Raw genomic sequence first — 17594 nt, 5'->3', positions numbered from 1 at the left:
ACAGTCTGTCCCCGAAAGCATTTCTTGTCACCTCAGTTGTATTTATGTGACTAGGAAGGAGTGGAAGAAAAACCACGTACTTCATCAACAGTGGTTTTACTTTTAGCTAGAGATCTGAGGAGCTAGAGCTCTGCTGAAGCTTTTATTGAGAGCCCAAGTTTTATCTGAGTCTGTCCTGCAAGAGACACAAATGACAGGAGAGTGAGCTTTTTGTATTTCAGTTCAGCTTGGTTTTCTTCTCGTTCCCTTGGAGCTCAAATATAATTCACAAACATATCTGGATAAACATATCTGATAAGTTACTCTTGCTCTTGCAAGTTCTTCAGAAATCCTGAAGGGATGTATTGCTTTGAAATGCAGTTGTTCTTGTTTGGTTTTGCAGCTAGGTTTGTGGTTGGTTTTGATTTTGTTTGGGGTTTTGGTTTGCTTTTTTTGGTGGGGGGTGTTGTGGGTTTTTTTTTTTTACTTGTGGCGTCATCTTTCTACAAAAAGATGGTGATGGATGAGGATGTATTGTACTGCTTAGGAGGAAAAAGTGACCTTCATCTCTGGACAGACCATCACTGCAATCAGGAATACAGTGAGTTGGTAGTGATGGTAGATGTGTACCTCCTGTGTCCAGTCTAGGCGAGATGGTGCAGTGATTTTTAGGCTTGCGCTCAGTAAATGAAGACCTATAACTCAAAAGCCATTACCTTGATACAAGTAAATTATCATGCCTCTGCTGTCTCACCATTGCAGTGGTGGCGAGTTAGTGTCTAAGAAGTCGTCCAGTACTTCTGTAGACACCTAGACCACTGTACAGTGCATGGAAATGTCTAACTAGTATTTTCCATGGAAGTTATATTTAATCTTGGATTTTTCAGTTAAACAGTCTTTTTTTTTTTTTTTTCCCCTGATAGTAATCAGAAGCTCTTTCCCACCCCCCACCCCCCCAGCAAATTCCTTTTTGGCCAACTCAGTTTCCAAGATGATGATGATGTCATGCTATGAGGTGATTAAAAAACAGATTTCCAGTAACTCTTTTTGGTGTTAGGACCATTAGTAAGAAGTGGGAATAAATAAATAATATATTACAAGATTGCTTATTCATACAAAATAAGAAAGCCCACTATCTTTCAGTTAAAGCTTAGGTCCTGTGTACAAGTTAGTAAAAAGAATTACCTTACAGTAGTGCTAAAGACTTGTTCAGAAGCTTAATGATGTCTGCAAGAGCAGACCAAATGGTGTCAAAACTGAGTGAAGGAATTAAAGACAACATGTCTTCCTGAACCCATTCCAGTTCATCATTGGCAAAGGAGCATTTGTTAGATCTAAAAGTCATCACTCTGAGACATGCCGGGTATGTGCGAATGAGACATTTGTGTTTCTAGAGTGTGTCAGTTCTGTGCTATGCTTGTGTTCAGAGGCTGTTCTTGCTAGGTAAAATGGGGGTGGCTGAATGCGGGGTTAGTGACTGATCTCAGCCTTGTGCCAGCAGGTTACTCGCCTGTGTCGCGGCTGGCCTTCCAGTGCCAGCTCACAGGTCTGGACAGCCATCCTCACTGGGGCTTGCCACGGAATGGTGTACTGCGCCTCCTGCCTTGTAAGAGCCTGTCTCCACATCATAGCCCACTACGATGACTAAAGGTCACGGAGACGGTTGAATGTTGAAATAAACATCCAGTTCTTAACTACTATGTGGGAGGGTTACTCAAATGCTTTTTTTTTTTCCTAAATGAGTCCATTTCAAAATTTGAAGTGAATTTATGGCAGCCATTTCTAAATTCTAAATTTGCTATAAACTGAAGCTGATTTATCAAAGGAAAAATAAGCTGCCTTACCAAATCCTCTTCAAATATTGCAGAGTTAAACAAAATTGTCCTGCTCTTTAATGTCAGCATAAATAGGGAGGAATCATCTTTGTCTTTTTGGAGTGCAATATAAGTTGTATAAAGGCACCAGGCATGTCAAGTGTTATTTTTTTTTCATAGGTGCACAATTATATTGGTTTCATGAAGGCCAGCCCACGTTAACCTCGCAGCTTCCAGCAGTGTTAGAGGTAGGGCAAGCTCAATGAAAATTGCAGAGCTAATTACTTTAAATGTTTTCCTAAGGTGAGATCTTAATTTCATCTTGTATTCTGCTGTGCAAACTGGAAAATATGTACATGAGTCAGGCCTGGGCTTCTCGCTTATACCAGCTGACTGTGAAGAACACTTTCTTAAGAAAATAAATGATTTATATGCTTGTTAAGAGTTGAAGTAAATTATTAAAAATTATGCAGTTACTTATTTAGATCATGATTTAGAATACAGTTGCTCGAAACATGGAAATCCTTACAAACATGCTCTGTAGTCAATATCTAGGATCGGATTTTAGTTTAATTGTGGGATAAACATATACTTTGTCTTTAATGTTCTTTGGCATACATAACAAAGTAAGGAATTCCTGTAAAAGGTGGGGAATTTTTATCCATATTCAGTTTACATGTCACTGAGTCATGTCTAGACCTGCAAAAAATCCCACCGAGTTTTATGGTCATAATTAGGTATGCCAGCCGACCTTCCTATATACATAAGTAACAACACAGAAGCACTGGCTGTAGTGCTGAAAAGAAAGGAAATGGAAAATTAGCAAGCATGAGAAATGAGCTGACCATGCTTTCAAGAACAGCAGTTACAGCACTAGGTGGGTGTGTCTGATAGCCAGCTGAATGCGTGCCCTTTGCGAAAGAACACGACGTAGCCAAGGGCATAAGGCAGAGCAAGAGCTCTGGTAAAGACCCCTCTGCTACCGCTATACTGTGACTTACGAAGGAGCAGCAGGGATAAATATTGGAAGGAAGGAAAATCAGCCCTTGTGGTATAAGCAGGTGTGTATCCTAGCCTAGGTAATGGATAACCAACGCCTCCATAGGATCTTAGTGACGGAGGGAGGAAGGAAGGATAGAGCTGGTGTCATCAAAGATTAACTCATCCTACTACAACAGCAAGGAATTCATGAATTCCAGGAAAATTGAAAGACTGTCAGCTGTATAGGCAAGAGCCTTGCAAAAAATCACAAATTAAAAACTCGCCTAATTCTCTAGTAGGTGAATCTGTGCATTAAGGTGATGAATACTGAAAGCAGAATATGCATGTACTGAGCTCTATGAATGTGAAAAGTGTTTGTACCTCCTTCGGGTGTGCAGAAAGTAGTAGTGCCTTGTAGGCAAAGGCTGTATTTTGTAAAAATTGATGCGACCATTATGGTTATATCAGCCAACTTTGAACTTTCCCTTAGGTAAATAACAAATGTGTACCAGTGTGATACAAGAATAAAAGTGGGTGTTGTGATATTTTTTAAATAATCACTTAAAATTGATTATTTGAAGCACTTTAAATTGATGTCTTCCATAGTGCATGGAGACATACTACAGTTTATTGTAGTCCCAGTCTGTGAGATGCTAATTTAATTATAGGGTCAACTTTTGCCATAGCTGTAGTGTTTCCTTAATATATTTATCATACTAAAAGTCCCCTTGTAAAGCAGGGGATTTTAACAAACACTTGAGTAGGCAGCACAGAAAAACAACAAATAAACCAAACCCCACATTCACTTGCGCCACTTTTGGCCTTCCAGCCATAATTAGGCATGTCACTGAAGTATGTGGATGTATTTGTTGGTGTATGCAGAACACAGGGCTTGCTTATACAAGAAAGGAAAGGAATGGAAAACTGCAGTCGTGAGGAGGGATGGGGAAGTAGTCTCCAAATGTATGGGTGTCAGGAAGGCTGTTGATGGGAATTGATGTGGCTACAGCAAGGGGAGTGCTGTGATGAACAGGCCAGGTAGCAAGGGCGTGCTGTGAAACCGAAACAGGGCTGCTGCTGCGGCCGGGGAGGGTGTGGGCTTCCCAGCAGCCGGCAGGAGCGGCATCGGCTCGGTGGGGAGACTGCTGATGGTGAGAGAAACTTTTCTGACTCTCGATGGAGAGCTCCCAATTCTCACAAGATTTCAAAAGCTAGCTTGTCTCAGCTTGGTGTATGCATCAGCAGGTTTCTAGCCACAACATATTATGTGAGATTATCCTGAATTTAGCCCATGTGATGAGTGGGAAGTTCTATGCTTTAAGTTTCTCTCCCATGAGGAATGATGGTAGAGTCTGAGCATGTGTATGATTTGATACTGATTCATAAAAAAATAACACTCAGGTTTTCATGCACTTGTATCTTATTGAGAAGTCAAAATATTTCTGCTGAAAAACAAACTCATGCCTTGGGGGGGGGGGGGAAGCTTAAGAGTGTGTGTGGGGAAATCAGTTAACACTTGCAATAAAAAAATATTCTTCACCTATATCCAGGTCATAATAAAGGAGGAAGGGCACTGGGGCAGAACTGGATGACAGAGAGAGAAAAAGGCATGGAAGTGGCAGAAGGGAAGAAAGGTATGAAAAGAGAACAGACTCAAGGACAGCAACCGAAGGTGACTACTAACACTAGGTGAGGAGTTATTTTAAAAGCGAACCTGAATGAGCGCAAGTACTGGCACAAACATGCTAAGTAGGGGACACAGGCAGTCAGCAACAGCAAAGGCTATAGGCAGATGATGTGAAATAAAGCTTAAGAATTAAAGAACGTAAGACTAAGGATAGTTTCTCTTATAGAAGGTGATGTGTCTTCAGCAGAACGGATGAGAGTATCTAGGCTGCAGATGCTGTACATGTTGGAGAAGAGGACATCCAGAAATTGGCTGTTTTGCCACGCTCTGCAGTAGCGATCACTGATCCTCTCTGACCTGAGCTCCAAAAACACTTTGCAGGTACCACCTTTCTATTCGCTCGACCAAAGCTGTGGAGATAGTGGCAGCCTCCCTTGGTAGCAAGCAGACTTGGAGGTTTGTGGGCAATGCTTCAGGCTCATCTGGCAAAGTCGCTTGTGCTCTTTTTGGCACAATAGCTTTTAAACAATTGATTGGTTTGGCTTCTGCAAACTCAGAATGAGAAGTACAAGAGCAGGCTGAAAGGCAGAAGCGTAAACCATTTAAAACCGTGCCCCTGGGCAAAGAGCAGAGCTTCCCACCACCTGCTCCGTTTCCCCTCTGTGGGGTAGTTGGGCGTGCAGCGATAAGTGTACAGGTTTGCCTCATTTCCCATCACAGTAGCTGGAAGGCTTGGATTGTAACTGAAGAGACCGAGTAGCAGCCTGCCTCTTCCAAGCAGAAAACAAACGGGGCATCCAAGTAGCACGTGTTTTCTTGCATTGAGTGAATGGTAAAGTTACAGTGCAGTTGTTTAGTTAAATAAGTCTTTGTGAACACTCCTGGGGCCAATATTCTGTGGTAAATATTTCAGAAGAAAAACATTTCTTTTTTGAGGCAGGTGTTGGCAGCAGCTGTAGTGCATTTAATGTTCCAGCACTTTTCCAATTTCATTAAACGAACATAGCTGGAAATGACAGTAGCCATCATGTGATGTGATCGTACCTGGCTACCTTCCTCTTCTGTATTCACTTTTTATTTCTTACTGTGCACTCCAGAAGAGAAAGGTGATGGTTTTATTCAATGCTAAAAATACATGAAAAAATCTTTGGGTACACAGTCTTAGTAGGTTTGAGTTAATGTGTGCCTTTAATAAGATTTTTTTCATTTTGAGTTGGCCTTTATGTTTAAGGAAGAAAGCCATTTTAAGAGGCAGAGCAGAGATACACCCCGTGATGTGATTTCTCTTTTTTATTTTTCTGTTATCAGCAAAGGTATCCTAATATCAGCAGAGTCATTCAGGGCGGGAGGGGGGAGAGATGGTAGTTCTTTAAGAGAAGCATGAGAAGACCTTGAGTGTAAGTTTGAGAAATAACCACCTTAAAACCAGTGAAATTAAAACTGTTTTGCAGAGTAAAAAGCTTTAAAACGGTCAGAATAAGTAACAAGATTTTTTTTGCATGAGAGCTTTAACCATTTATTTTTAGAAAGACTATGTCTTTTGATTACAAACCAGGGATTTTTTTTAATGGGTTACCATTAAAACATTCTGTTCACATGGTTGCTACCTATATACGGTTATGCTAAGTCACAAAATTGACTTATTAGTAAAGCAAGACCTTTCCTTTCTTTTTCCTCCAGGAAAGCAAAAGCAATACAGCTTTTGGAAAAAATCGTTCAATCATGTTCAGTGTACAATTTTTGTCTGTAAAAAGGCTGAATTAATTCAACTAGAAGCATGTGTAGAGATACATCTTAAAATGCATTATGGAGGAAATAACATGTTATTTTATTTCTTGCTTTCAGGCTCCACACGTGCATCCCTTGTTGCCCCATCTTTCCCAGGCATTTCAGTAAGACCTGGGATTCTTAACAAAAAAAAAAAAAAAAGCCAAAACAAAAACCAAACAATCCCTATAACCCCCACCAAAAACATAGTGGAGAATCTGGCTTGGAGTCAACTTGGTGAAAAAAGCCTCACTGACTTTAAGACGACAAAATGTTAGGACATTGTAATTTCCTAGGTTTTCAGAGGCTTAAATACGTAGAACGATTAAAGGCTCCAAGATTTAAAGTGCAGTGGGTTGAGTTCTGTGAAATTAGGCATATATTGGGTTTTACTTTCTTGATTATCAGAGGCATACTGAGAATCTCTAGTAATTGCTTATATCTGGACTCCCTTTGTTATGATGATTATTGTCCTGTGTTGTGCAATGTCATCATGTGTACGTGAGCTTGCCTGGAACTTTCGCAGGAAGTGTAATGGAGATAAAATGCTGTAGTCACTAAGTGAGATACGCACTTGCCCCAGCGCTAGCGCTTTTCAGACAGCCTGACTGAATGGTGCAGAAAAATGACTCTCCTACCGATCCTTTCATGCGCCTTATTGACATTTCAGATCTTCAGCAAACCTTAGAGAGTATGCTGTCTAGCCCATGCAATTTTCCAGCTCTGTTTTACATGCTCAATTTAGGCTGGTTGAAAAAAAATCACGTCTACTTGTTCTCTGCTCTCTGCAGATACCTGGTATATGCAGTGAGATTGTCACTGCTCAAAAACTCTCACTGGATATTTTGAAATAAAAGATGTGACAAAAATGACAGAAAACTGTCTTGTTTCTGTCCTTTTGAGTCACCAGTAAGGAGATAGTTGCAACGGCTATGTGCTGTGCTAGATCTTCAGCGTGACTTGCCCGCCTGTACCTTTCCTTCTTGTGTTTTGTAGTAGCTTTGCTGACAATGAATTACCATCTAGCCTGCTGCTCTTCTATTTAATTAATAAAATTTGACTTAATATGTGGAAGAATGCAAATAGTCTGTCAAGTAAGATGTCCTATCTAAAATCTCATTTTCTTCCCCATGCCCCCTCTCATCCTCAGCTTTGCTGCCAGGTAGGACGGGAGTTTGAATCATAGAAGCGTTAAGGTTGGAAAAGACCCTTAAGGTCATTGAGTCCAACTGCTAACCTATCACTGCCAAGCCCACCACTGAACCACATCCTCAAGCACCACGTCTACCCTTCTTTTAAATGCCTCCAGGGATGGAGACTCCACCACCTCCCTGGACAGCCTGTTCCAGTGTTTGACAACCCTTTCAGTGAAGAAGATTTTCCTAATATCCAACTAACCTTCCCCTGGCGCAGCTTGAGGCCATTTCCTCTCGTCCTATCGCTTGCTACTAGGGAGAAGAGACCGACCCCCTGCCTCGCTACAACCTCCTTTCAGGTAGTTGTAGAGAGCAATAAGGTCTCCCCTCAGCCTCCTCTTCTCCAGACTAAACAACCCCAGCTCCCTCAGCCGCTCCTCATAAGACTTGTTCTCTAGACCCTTCACCAAATTCGCTGCACTTCTCTGGACACGCTCCAGCACCTCGATGTCCTCCTTGTAGTGAGAGGCCCAAAACTGCACACAGTACTCGAGGTGGGGTGACCCAGCCTGTCCAGGTCCCTCTGTAGGGCCTTCCTGCCCTCCAGCAGATCGGCACTTCCACCCAGCTTGGTGCCATCTGCAAACTCACTGAGGGTGCGCTCAATCCCCTCATCCAGATCATCAGTGAAGCTACTGAACAGGACCGGCCCCAACACTGAGCCCTGGGGAACACCACTCGTGACCAGCCGCCAACTGGATGTGACTCCATTCACCACCACCCTCTGGGCTCGGCCATCCAGCCAGTTTTTAACCCAGCGCAGAGTGCACTCGTCCAAGCCGTGAGCAGCCAGCTTCTCCAGGAGAATGCTGTGGGAGACAGCGTCAAAGGCTTTACTGAAGTCCAGGTAGGCAATGTCCACAGCCTCCCCCCCATCCACTACACGGGTCACCTTATCATAGAAGGAGACCAGGTTAGTGAGGCAGGACCTCCCTTTCATAAACCCATGCTGGCTGAGCCCGATCCCCTGGTTGCCCTGCATGTGCTGCATAATGGTATTCAAGATGATCTGCTCCATGACCTTTCCCGGCACAAATGATTGAGGTGTGCCAGTTATGAGGCAGGGCTGTTCGTAAAGCACTTGGAAGATACTGCGATCTGTAGCAAGCAGTGTTAGTGATTTGATCCTAAAGCCTTGCCAATATCAGCCTTGGGAAGAAAAAGAAGGCTGTTGGGCATTAGCAATCTTCGCAATATTTGGATATTGCTAGGTAGGAATGGAGAAAGAAGCTTTTTGGGGTAAAACTGGTAGATACAGGGGTGACCCAGTTTGGAAGGCTGCTGATCTGGTGCAAGAAACAAGCCAAATCCAAAACCTGAAATATGAAACCTTTGAAGTTTGGGGCTGGAGGGGAGAGGGCAACGTATGTGTACAGAGTGAAGCCTCCTGTCCTGCTGCAATTCCAAGCCCGAGCAGCTTGCAGGTACCACTGCCAGCTTTTAGGGCTACATAGCTCGTAGCATATTCTGATATTTGAGACCCACATCTTACCAGAATAATCTGTAAGAATCTGATGCTTTCAAACCTCAACTTTTGCCTTATTTAAGAAACTCAGCTCTGCAGTTGATCCCTGCTTGAAGTACTTTTTTTTTTTTTAATGCATGCTCTCTGAACCTTGATACTCTGAATTTAATGGACTTCTTAATCTTGATTGTTAACTGGAATCTGTAACAGACTTAATTATCCAGATATAATAGATACTGAGAAGTTAATAATAAACTCAGTAATCTGCTGCTTAACCAGCTGTCTTGTTAATTATGTTAACAATACACTGGCAATTGCTTTGATACACTCTGGGTTTGGTTTACCTTTTCAGTTCCAGTCCACTGTCCACACAGCTTCATTTTGGCTGTGCTCTCTGCCTTTCCAAGCAAGCAAAGGAGCACACGAGGTCGCCTAAGAGGGTTGCAGTGAACCACAGGACAAACACTCTCCATCAGAGCATCCCTGTATACTCTAATACTCAAAAGCCAGGTGCTCCTTTTTAACTGGTAGGACACTCTAATGCAGCTGACTGCTGCCTGATTTTGAGTAAACTGCTTCTAGTAATAGGAAGGGCTGTCTCTTTTCATCCCTTGAAGTGCAATACAAAGGCCAAGTCTCCACCTATTCTGAACATGGCATTCCTTTCAGTCCACCTTATAAAAAGGTGAGGTTGTGCTGGAGGCAGACCAGAACGCTCCTTCAGCCTCCTTGAAGGTATCTCGTGACTGGTTGGAAGGATGAAGCTCCTGGCACTTTGTGGCTTTTTGTTTGTCTTTCTTTTGTGCCTCAATGCCTTTACTGCAGAAGGTACAGTATATTCTTCTAACATTACTGTCTCCTTTCTATTCCTATTCTTTCCTTTTGTGATACAAAATGCTTATACTCTGCTGATTTTAATTAAAGAAAACAAACAGCTTGATAACTGGAAAGAAGACAATGAATTTAGGAAAGGGCTTAGGCTGCAGAATGTGGTTGCGTATCAGTGCTTTGGTTTGTACAGTAGCGTTTCCTCTCTGTTACTGCCTGTTGCATGTAGTACAGCATGATTAATTTTTACTCTAATCTGTGTTCTGAAACCTGCTCCTCTGAAAAAAAATCCTGTTATATTTTTCCAGTAGCTAACTCCTCTGCCAATATAAAAATAATATATTTTCTGCATAGTGAGAAACGCATTAATGGAAAAAGTTTCTACCCTTCTGAAACAAGGGAATATGAAACAGTCAGGCCACCAGAACTAGAGTAAATGAGAAGTTCTTCATAGAAGAGTGAAACAAGGGAGAGTAGCTCTTCTGACCATCAATCAGTCTTGACTTCCCCACCACCACTGAAATTCCACACTTTAATTCTGTATTACCTTGTGGCACCCAGATGCCATTTTGCAATGTTCCAAAGTGTGCAAATTCACAGAGCAATTTAAATCTTAAAAAATACAGTGTTTTCCATCCGTCTATAGCCGCTTCTCTGGAGATGTCATTCTGGGTTTTCAGGGAGATTTAGTAGGATTTTTAAATTGAAAGCTGTAACTTCTAGAGTTACTTGCTCAGATTTGATGTTTGATACTGTAAATCTCGGGGACCCGCCATGATTGTTCCATGGTGCTTATTTTACACAGGATGTAAGAATGAATATGAGATAAGGAAAAACAAATAAGCTAAAAGTCCAAAGGTCAGGAGCAGAAGATTTGTCATGCTTCATATTTTCTAGAAACCTAATAAGAATCACTTTATGTGTAAATATGAGTGTGGAGAAACATGCGGAAGCCGTCTTTCAGAGTCAAGTCAGCTGCCCAGTTTTCTCATTTACTGGCATCTGTTCTGAGTGGTAGAGCTGTTTGCCGGAGCTGTGTTACCTGAAGACCCTCTGCTCCCTTTGCATTTTCTACTATTAATTCAGGCTTCCTGGGCCCCTTGAGGGAAACTTAAGGAACAGTGCAAAGGGAGTCGGAGAATTTCTAGATGTGTCTTCAGGAGCATTAGCAGAAGCCTGTCCAGGGAGGACAGGAGACAGCAATACCCAGTAAAACCCAAATGAATACACACAGGACCTTGTAATAATGTTCCGTTTTTGTTAATGTGCATCCTAGGGGTTTAGTGCTTCACTGGGTCAGGAGGTGGGGAGGAAGTGTGCAAAGGACACTGTTCCTCGTCTGCAAACACACCCATAGGAAAGTAGAAGTGCCTGGGTGTGTGAGATGAATGTACTTTTTATGTAAAACCTGTTACCTTAGTATGAAGTGATGGTGACAAGACACCTCAAACCTCTTGGATGCTGGAGCAGCCACCATCACTAGCTTTGGCTGTAGAGCTGTGCCACAGGGATTTCCAAAAACATCGAGCATATGTGAGATTTTGCTGATGAGAAATCACCTACCTCTGTCCTTTCTGCTCCAGAGTCAACCTTTCCTCTCCGTTTAATGTGTCCAGCGTATAAGGTGTCAAGTGTAATCAACAGCTCGCTTATTTAGGTCTAGTAGGGAGGGAACGATTAAATGGCTTTGCCTGTCCAGAGCAATTTATTTTATGCTCTTGTGCTTGTGGGCACAGAGATACTCTTTTTTCCTCTTGGTAATCTTTTATATTTTCATTAAGTGATGTAACTATAAAAAGAATGCAGAGTCTCTCTCTTAGGTTAAAACAGCTTGCTTGTATTGCCTGCCAACGTGTGACATTTCAAAGGGTAAAACTGCTTCACAATGTATCTGGCACATCTACTAGGAATGATGGAAAGGAACAAATTAATTCCTGTTCCATGCTAGGGACAAAGCTGTGCACAGATGTAAAAATCGGTCATGATGAACCTTTGTTTCACAGATCTCTCAGTTCAAGGATTTCAATGGCAAGTACGGTAATCAAAACAGATGTGGACTCTAACTCTTTTGGTGCATGTATACAGCTATTTGCATTATCTGTATCCACTGGTAATGTATTATTTTTCAGCCTTAGGTCAGAAGACTAAAAAACCCTGCTGCTCAAAACTACGTAAACTCAACAAAAAAGCACATAAAGGTAATAAGATTTACAGTTTCATTACATTAATTAGGTAATCACTATATATAAATCACAGCACTTAGATATTTTTCCATCTGCAAACTTAACAGAATTTTCCATGCAGGTGAGTATTATCTTCATTGTACCACTAAGAAATTGGTCTCAGAAGTTGTTCTTTTTCCAGTCAACTTATTGAGTGTTTGGATTGGGAAGAAATAAACACGTGAAAAAGTCTAGGATAAAAGGATTAGGTATGCACTTTAAAATAACAATTTAAATCTTAAAGTTTCTAAATTCATTAAAATGGCTAGCTTATAACTTTTATTGAACCTTAAAGGTACAGAATTTTAACTAAAATAGTCTCTTTCCTATTTATTTACTCTCTTCTAATCTTTTCATCATAAAATTACTAATTTGAAGTTCCCAGCAAATTCATTCAGCTGATAAAGTACCCTAAATGCTTTATTCCTTTTTGTATTTAGGTAACTTAGGTGGAAATCCTTGCGTTTCTCTGCAGTTTTCCTTTAGCTGGTGCCTTTCCTTCCTTTCCAGTCTCCCAGTGCTGAATCATGGGCTTTGTTTTATAAGCAGAGTGCCGCTGGTATCCGGGGCAGTGAACACATTGCAGATTTATGCCTGTGGGTCAGGGGTTTATAGCTGTTTGGGGCTCCTTTCTTATTTAATTGGCAGGTGTAGTAGCAACTGAGGACTTCAGCTATAAAAGATCCACAGCAACAATAGTGGGCTCCCAGCCCATCCAGAAGGATTGGAGAATGCAGTGCTGAATGCACGGAGGTGGCATTTGTCTCTCTTGGCCAGAGACAGATCATGTGTCCTACCTGGATAACCTTTCTACAGCGCTGAGATTTCACGCAATGAGCATAGCTATTACTTTTCAGTCCGAGATACCTTCTGGTAGCTGACAAAATAGCAGGCGTTTCCAGCTTTTTTTTCATGCAACAGGCATGAAATCTCTCTGATAAAAAGTGCTTCCAAAAAGAATGTTCCTTTTGATAAGCAGGCTGCTGTTTCCCATGAGTAAAATACAGTGATACTGGTCTCACAGGCAATGGAAAGTACTGTGCTGAGAGGGAGAAAGAAGTACAAAGGAAGCACTCCATTAAAACCTGTAAATTCACCACAAGGATCTCCTACAAAGGGATTCTGAAATGCCTTCCTCTGTTGCAGACCCTGTAATAGTTGGTGATCAGTGCTTGTCCCCTGTTAGAACCTTCCCTGGTCCTCTGGGTGCTCCAGCCTGCTTACGGTAACCCTCTCCTGTCCCCAGCTGCAGCCAAACCTTTTTTAGGTCAAGCGTTGGTGGTTATTTGCTTTCATACAGGGCGCACCTGGCTGCTGCACATGACTGCTTATCTCTGTTACAGATCTGCTTATATGGAAATGCTTGATATGAATCTGTTTCGACTCTTACTGCAGATGTAAAAGCTTAGGCCTAACACAGCAACTGCCCAAAGCTAAACACGGTGTTTTGTTTCAGATGCAGTTCTGGACTGGAATTGTACAACGTTGGCTTGGATTTGTATCACTTTTATGAGATTTTGGTGTGATTTGTGCATGTTGTTGTCTGTTCTAGGGGAAGGGTACTTGTTTTATACAGTCTGCAGGCAAAGCACACTGACTGACTTTCTCAGTGTTAATCTGCGCTGTTCTTTGTGCTGGGCATGCGCCTCGGGGAAGCTGCAAAGCTGCTCGGAGGCTGACTCAGTGTGGCTCAAGGAGAGGGATGATTTAACCATACTGGTTACTTCTTTTGAAGCAGAGCCACTAATTTCCTAGAACTTTGTTCTTCTATCAGAACCGATTACTGCCCCAGAAAGCAACTGTTTCAAGCCAAAGTCAGGCTGTGGCTTCTTTCCAGAAAAGATGGTGAATGTGATAATAATAGTAATAATATTTAGTTAGTAATATCACAGTAACAATAGTAAGGGGAGGATATTGTGTAATGTGTTGATTGTGGGACTTGAGCTCTTGAGAGAGAGAGAGCACTGCCCCTGTGTCTGTGAAGATGCCATCTGCCTGTGGAAACTTCCAGCCACAGCAATCATGCTTTCAGTGATTGTACATCCTCGGTACAGGGGAGCAAAAAGCTGCTGGGAATGGGTGCTCTACAGCCATCTAATGAAGAGGGAAAAAAAATTGCCATCACATTCCTTTTTATTTTCAGATCACTGATTATCTAAGCCTGCCCCTCCAAACATGCCTCAGCTTCAGATGTTGAAGTTTTGTGCCATTCTTCACACTCGCAATTAAATACCTCTCCATTTTCTCTCCTTTCCATCTTTGTTTTACAGGTACAAATTTCAACGCACCTCCAGCGATAAAAAGGAAATTCTGCAAGCCTTGTCCTCCACCAGTCGTGCCGATGGCTTCTGGACCTCTTCCGCAGTTAAAATGAGCAGGCTGAGAACAGGGTGAAAAGCATCTGCCTGCCAGCGCTTTATTTGGTTGAGGGCCCTCCTTTCACAGATAGGACATGAGTGTATATTACTTTTTGTTTGGGAAAGGCTTCAGTCAGTACTGTTTATTCATTCACTCAGGCTCCTTCATCTTGTTAATGTGAGCCTGGCAGCTAAGGTGTCCGGCAAACCTGTCTGGCTGCCACCAGGCTGTGTGTTACTTGCATATTCCTCTGCACCAAGTAGGGATTTTGTGCTCAAAAGGAAGAGGCGAGCTGGCTGAAGAGCTGGCTGCATCACTTTGGTTTGCATTTTTTGAATGCCTAAAAGGTGAGAAAGGGCTGATGTTATTGTTTCTAGTTATCGGTATATATGCATATTTAACCTTTTCTATGAATGATTTATTTTATATTGACCAAAGGATTTTGTGTGTAGCTAGCCATATGATGATTTTTCCTGCAGCCTTTGCTGTCAGTGCTTGAAATACACTTGGAAGTGAATTTCTAGCATGTGAGAGCGAGCTCATCATTTAAAAAGGGCTGAGAAACTAGTTAAGCAGGTTGTCAAAATAGTAGTAAAGTACTAGATTCAAGTACAGTGGTAAGCTTTTCAATATCTCCTCTAGGGGTTTAAATCTGGCTTTAAAAGTAAAGGGGCCTGTTCTCTAACTTCCTAGAAGAATATCATCAGGCGGTTATTAAACAGCATACTGAAAATGTGTTAAGGCTAATCAGATTAAATCTCTTCCTCCTGAAGCCAGAAGGCAGCTGTTCTTTTAAGGCACCCGAGTTATGCGATCACCTTAATAAATAAAACTTACTGGAGCCTGAAATAAACGCTAATAATAATACCAAAAGGCTGAATAACAGAGAAACTGAAGCACCCTCTGTTGACATCATTAGCAGCGATTGGGTCTTCACTCATGTATCTTCTGTCCTTTCCTAACTGTCCCCTGCATATGCTGGCATGAGTCCTTAAACCAGAATTACTTGGATGTTCATAAATTTGATTTTCCTGCTAGTGAATATGAGGAGTATAAAGCTTCTCTGCTGTTGGGCAAATCGCAGACTGCAAATAGTAATTTTCCCTCAGTACTCATAGAACTGCTGTTTCCCTTAACATAATTTTCCTACAACAGAAACGGTCTCGGTACCCTTCAGAATTTCAGGGAGTTGAATGGGGACAATCAGAGGCCTGTTGTAACCCACGCAGGCAAATGCAATTCCCAAGGGTCAAGTTTATGGGCACTCGCATGTGGCCGTGTTCTTTTATTGGCAATGTTTCTATTGTACGGAACAGTTGAACCTATTTCAGGGTCTTCTGTGTGCTTGGTATTACCTTGGTTTTTTTATTTGTTTTGAGATTAGATAGATCTGACTCTCAGCTTTATGTTTTTGAAGAGCTGACCACGCATAGCGTTTTTATATCAAGGATAAGGGAGCTGCCAGTCCTTTTCATAAGATCTGAGTCAGGAGGTTGGTGAAGGAGCTGTGTTTGATTGTTCTGCTGTTGATCACTGGGCAAACTTATTGTATTTCTGTTTTGTCTTTTGTAGCTCGCAGAAGGAATCTGTAGAATACAAATGACAAGTAAATGTAAAAAGGATTTTTGGTACTAAATGTGTTTGCAGCAGGGTTTTACTCTGTAAAATATGGCCACATATGTTTACAGCTCTGTGTAAAGCGTTGCTCACAGGTATGAAGATGCTGTTCTCTAATGTGAGCTTAAGCCCATTTCTTCTATATGCAAAAAATGCTGTATGCTTTTTCTCTTTGCCCCACACCCTCCAACCAGTAGGCTCCACGCTCTCCAATCCTCCTTCAGGCAAAATGTTCTCCCTGATAGCAAAAACATAAACCCCAAAGACCGTTACCACAATTAGAGAACTACTCTGGGTCTCTGGAGGGATGCAGAGACGTCATCCAGTGCACCTGAGTTCATTTTTATTCACTTAGGTTGAGGCCAGTCTGGGGAACTAAGGTTGAGGGCTATTCCAGTTAAAAATGTCACTTGTGTGAGGTCCTGGTCTTGACTGAACAAACTGAAGCAGGAATCCTCAAATTATTTCAGCATGGATTGTGACTGCTGCCCGAACATGCTTTTTTGCCTCGTCTAGAGGTATTGGGATGTTGTCATGTGTCAGCCTCTGAAGGTGATTCCTCAGCAGACTTTGACTCTTATGTACCAGGCTATTTTCCCCATGTGGTAGAAGAGAGCTACCATCTAATTATGGCTTCATTTACAGGCATCTGTTCTTCTTTTTGTTTTCCTTCTATTTCTGTGTATATTTGTTTGGCATTACCTGAGGAGAAACATATTTGTTCAGTGGCTTTTCAAAGTACACAAGCTGTATGCTTATATAAAGTAGTAAATTTAGCTTGTCCAAGCTGACAAAAGCATTTGTTTGTATCTTGTGTTTTTGTGTGCATTCTGCTGTCAGGCATGAAAATTGCACAGCCTTTAAGTTCCAATGAAGATGTGTCTGAAGTATCTCTGTGCCTGCCAGAACAGATGTTGGATCCTGGTCTGACCTTGTCAACTAAGTGAGCCGGGTGGCCCCTCACTTTGTTTAGAGCTTAATACCACCAGCTAATACTAAATCAGTCTGTCTTATTTGGCACTGTGATTGTGAATTGTGCAGGGGCACAAGAGAAGTTATCCCTGCTGACAGCAAGTATTGGGACAGAGGGAGGTCTTAGGACTTCTTCATTCAAAGTGGGTAGTAGAAGAAATAAAATTATGTATTCTCTACTTAAAATATGATCCCAAAAGGTGTAATGCGGCCTTTTGCTCTTGGCTTTGCAGCCCTCTAGGCTGTGTGGCCCACAACCGATGCAAGGGCCCAGGTGTAGCTGAAAAATTTAGGATTTCAGCTCTGGAGAAGTTCTGTTTATCCAAAGAATGGACTACAGCGGCAACTCCTTGTGATTGCATTAGCCAAGGAAAACTAAAATTCTGTGTGGACAATATCGTCTCAAACAATAAACTCAGGTAAAACATAAAAGTGGAGGGATAAATACTTCCTGCTGTAGATTTATATATTATTATAACGCTTGCTAAAACTGAGTGGAAGACTCGTGGCTTCAGTGTTCATTGGATGAAGTCTGGAGATCTGTTGCTTGATTCCACTGTGTCCAACATTGTTCCTAACTATCCTCTCATGAATAGCTTTAGCAAAGTATTGCCAGATGGTGAAGGCAGATTGGGTTCATATAAACTTTTTACTGAAGTTTGTTCTGAGAAGAATTTGTCCAAAGCTTAGCAATGACTTTCTCCTCTTGCACGTTGAAGGTGAGGGGAAAGTCCCCGTACACATCAGGCTTTTTTTTTTTTTTGCTTC

At 41.8% G+C, this 17594-nt stretch overlaps 1 long non-coding RNA gene across 2 annotated transcripts; it reads left to right on the top strand.

Annotated features, from left to right (window-relative positions):
- Positions 1-295: 295 nt before the first annotated feature.
- Positions 296-17237, top strand: LOC135315613 (uncharacterized). 2 transcript variants are annotated; one of them, XR_010375098.1, is made up of 6 exons: positions 296-2041; positions 4325-4463; positions 4628-4782; positions 7319-8211; positions 11787-11855; positions 14150-17237. It is a non-coding gene; the product is annotated as an uncharacterized LOC135315613 (long non-coding RNA). The 2 variants fall into 2 exon arrangements; XR_010375097.1 differs by lacking the exon at positions 7319-8211.
- The last annotated feature ends 357 nt before the right edge of the window (positions 17238-17594 follow it).

The sequence above is a fragment of the Phalacrocorax carbo genome, chromosome 13 (genome assembly GCF_963921805.1).
Source record: "Phalacrocorax carbo chromosome 13, bPhaCar2.1, whole genome shotgun sequence".
Lineage (NCBI taxonomy): Eukaryota > Metazoa > Chordata > Aves > Suliformes > Phalacrocoracidae > Phalacrocorax > Phalacrocorax carbo.
Note: the sequence above shows the minus strand (reverse complement) of the source record. Positions and strands in the feature narration are given on the sequence as shown.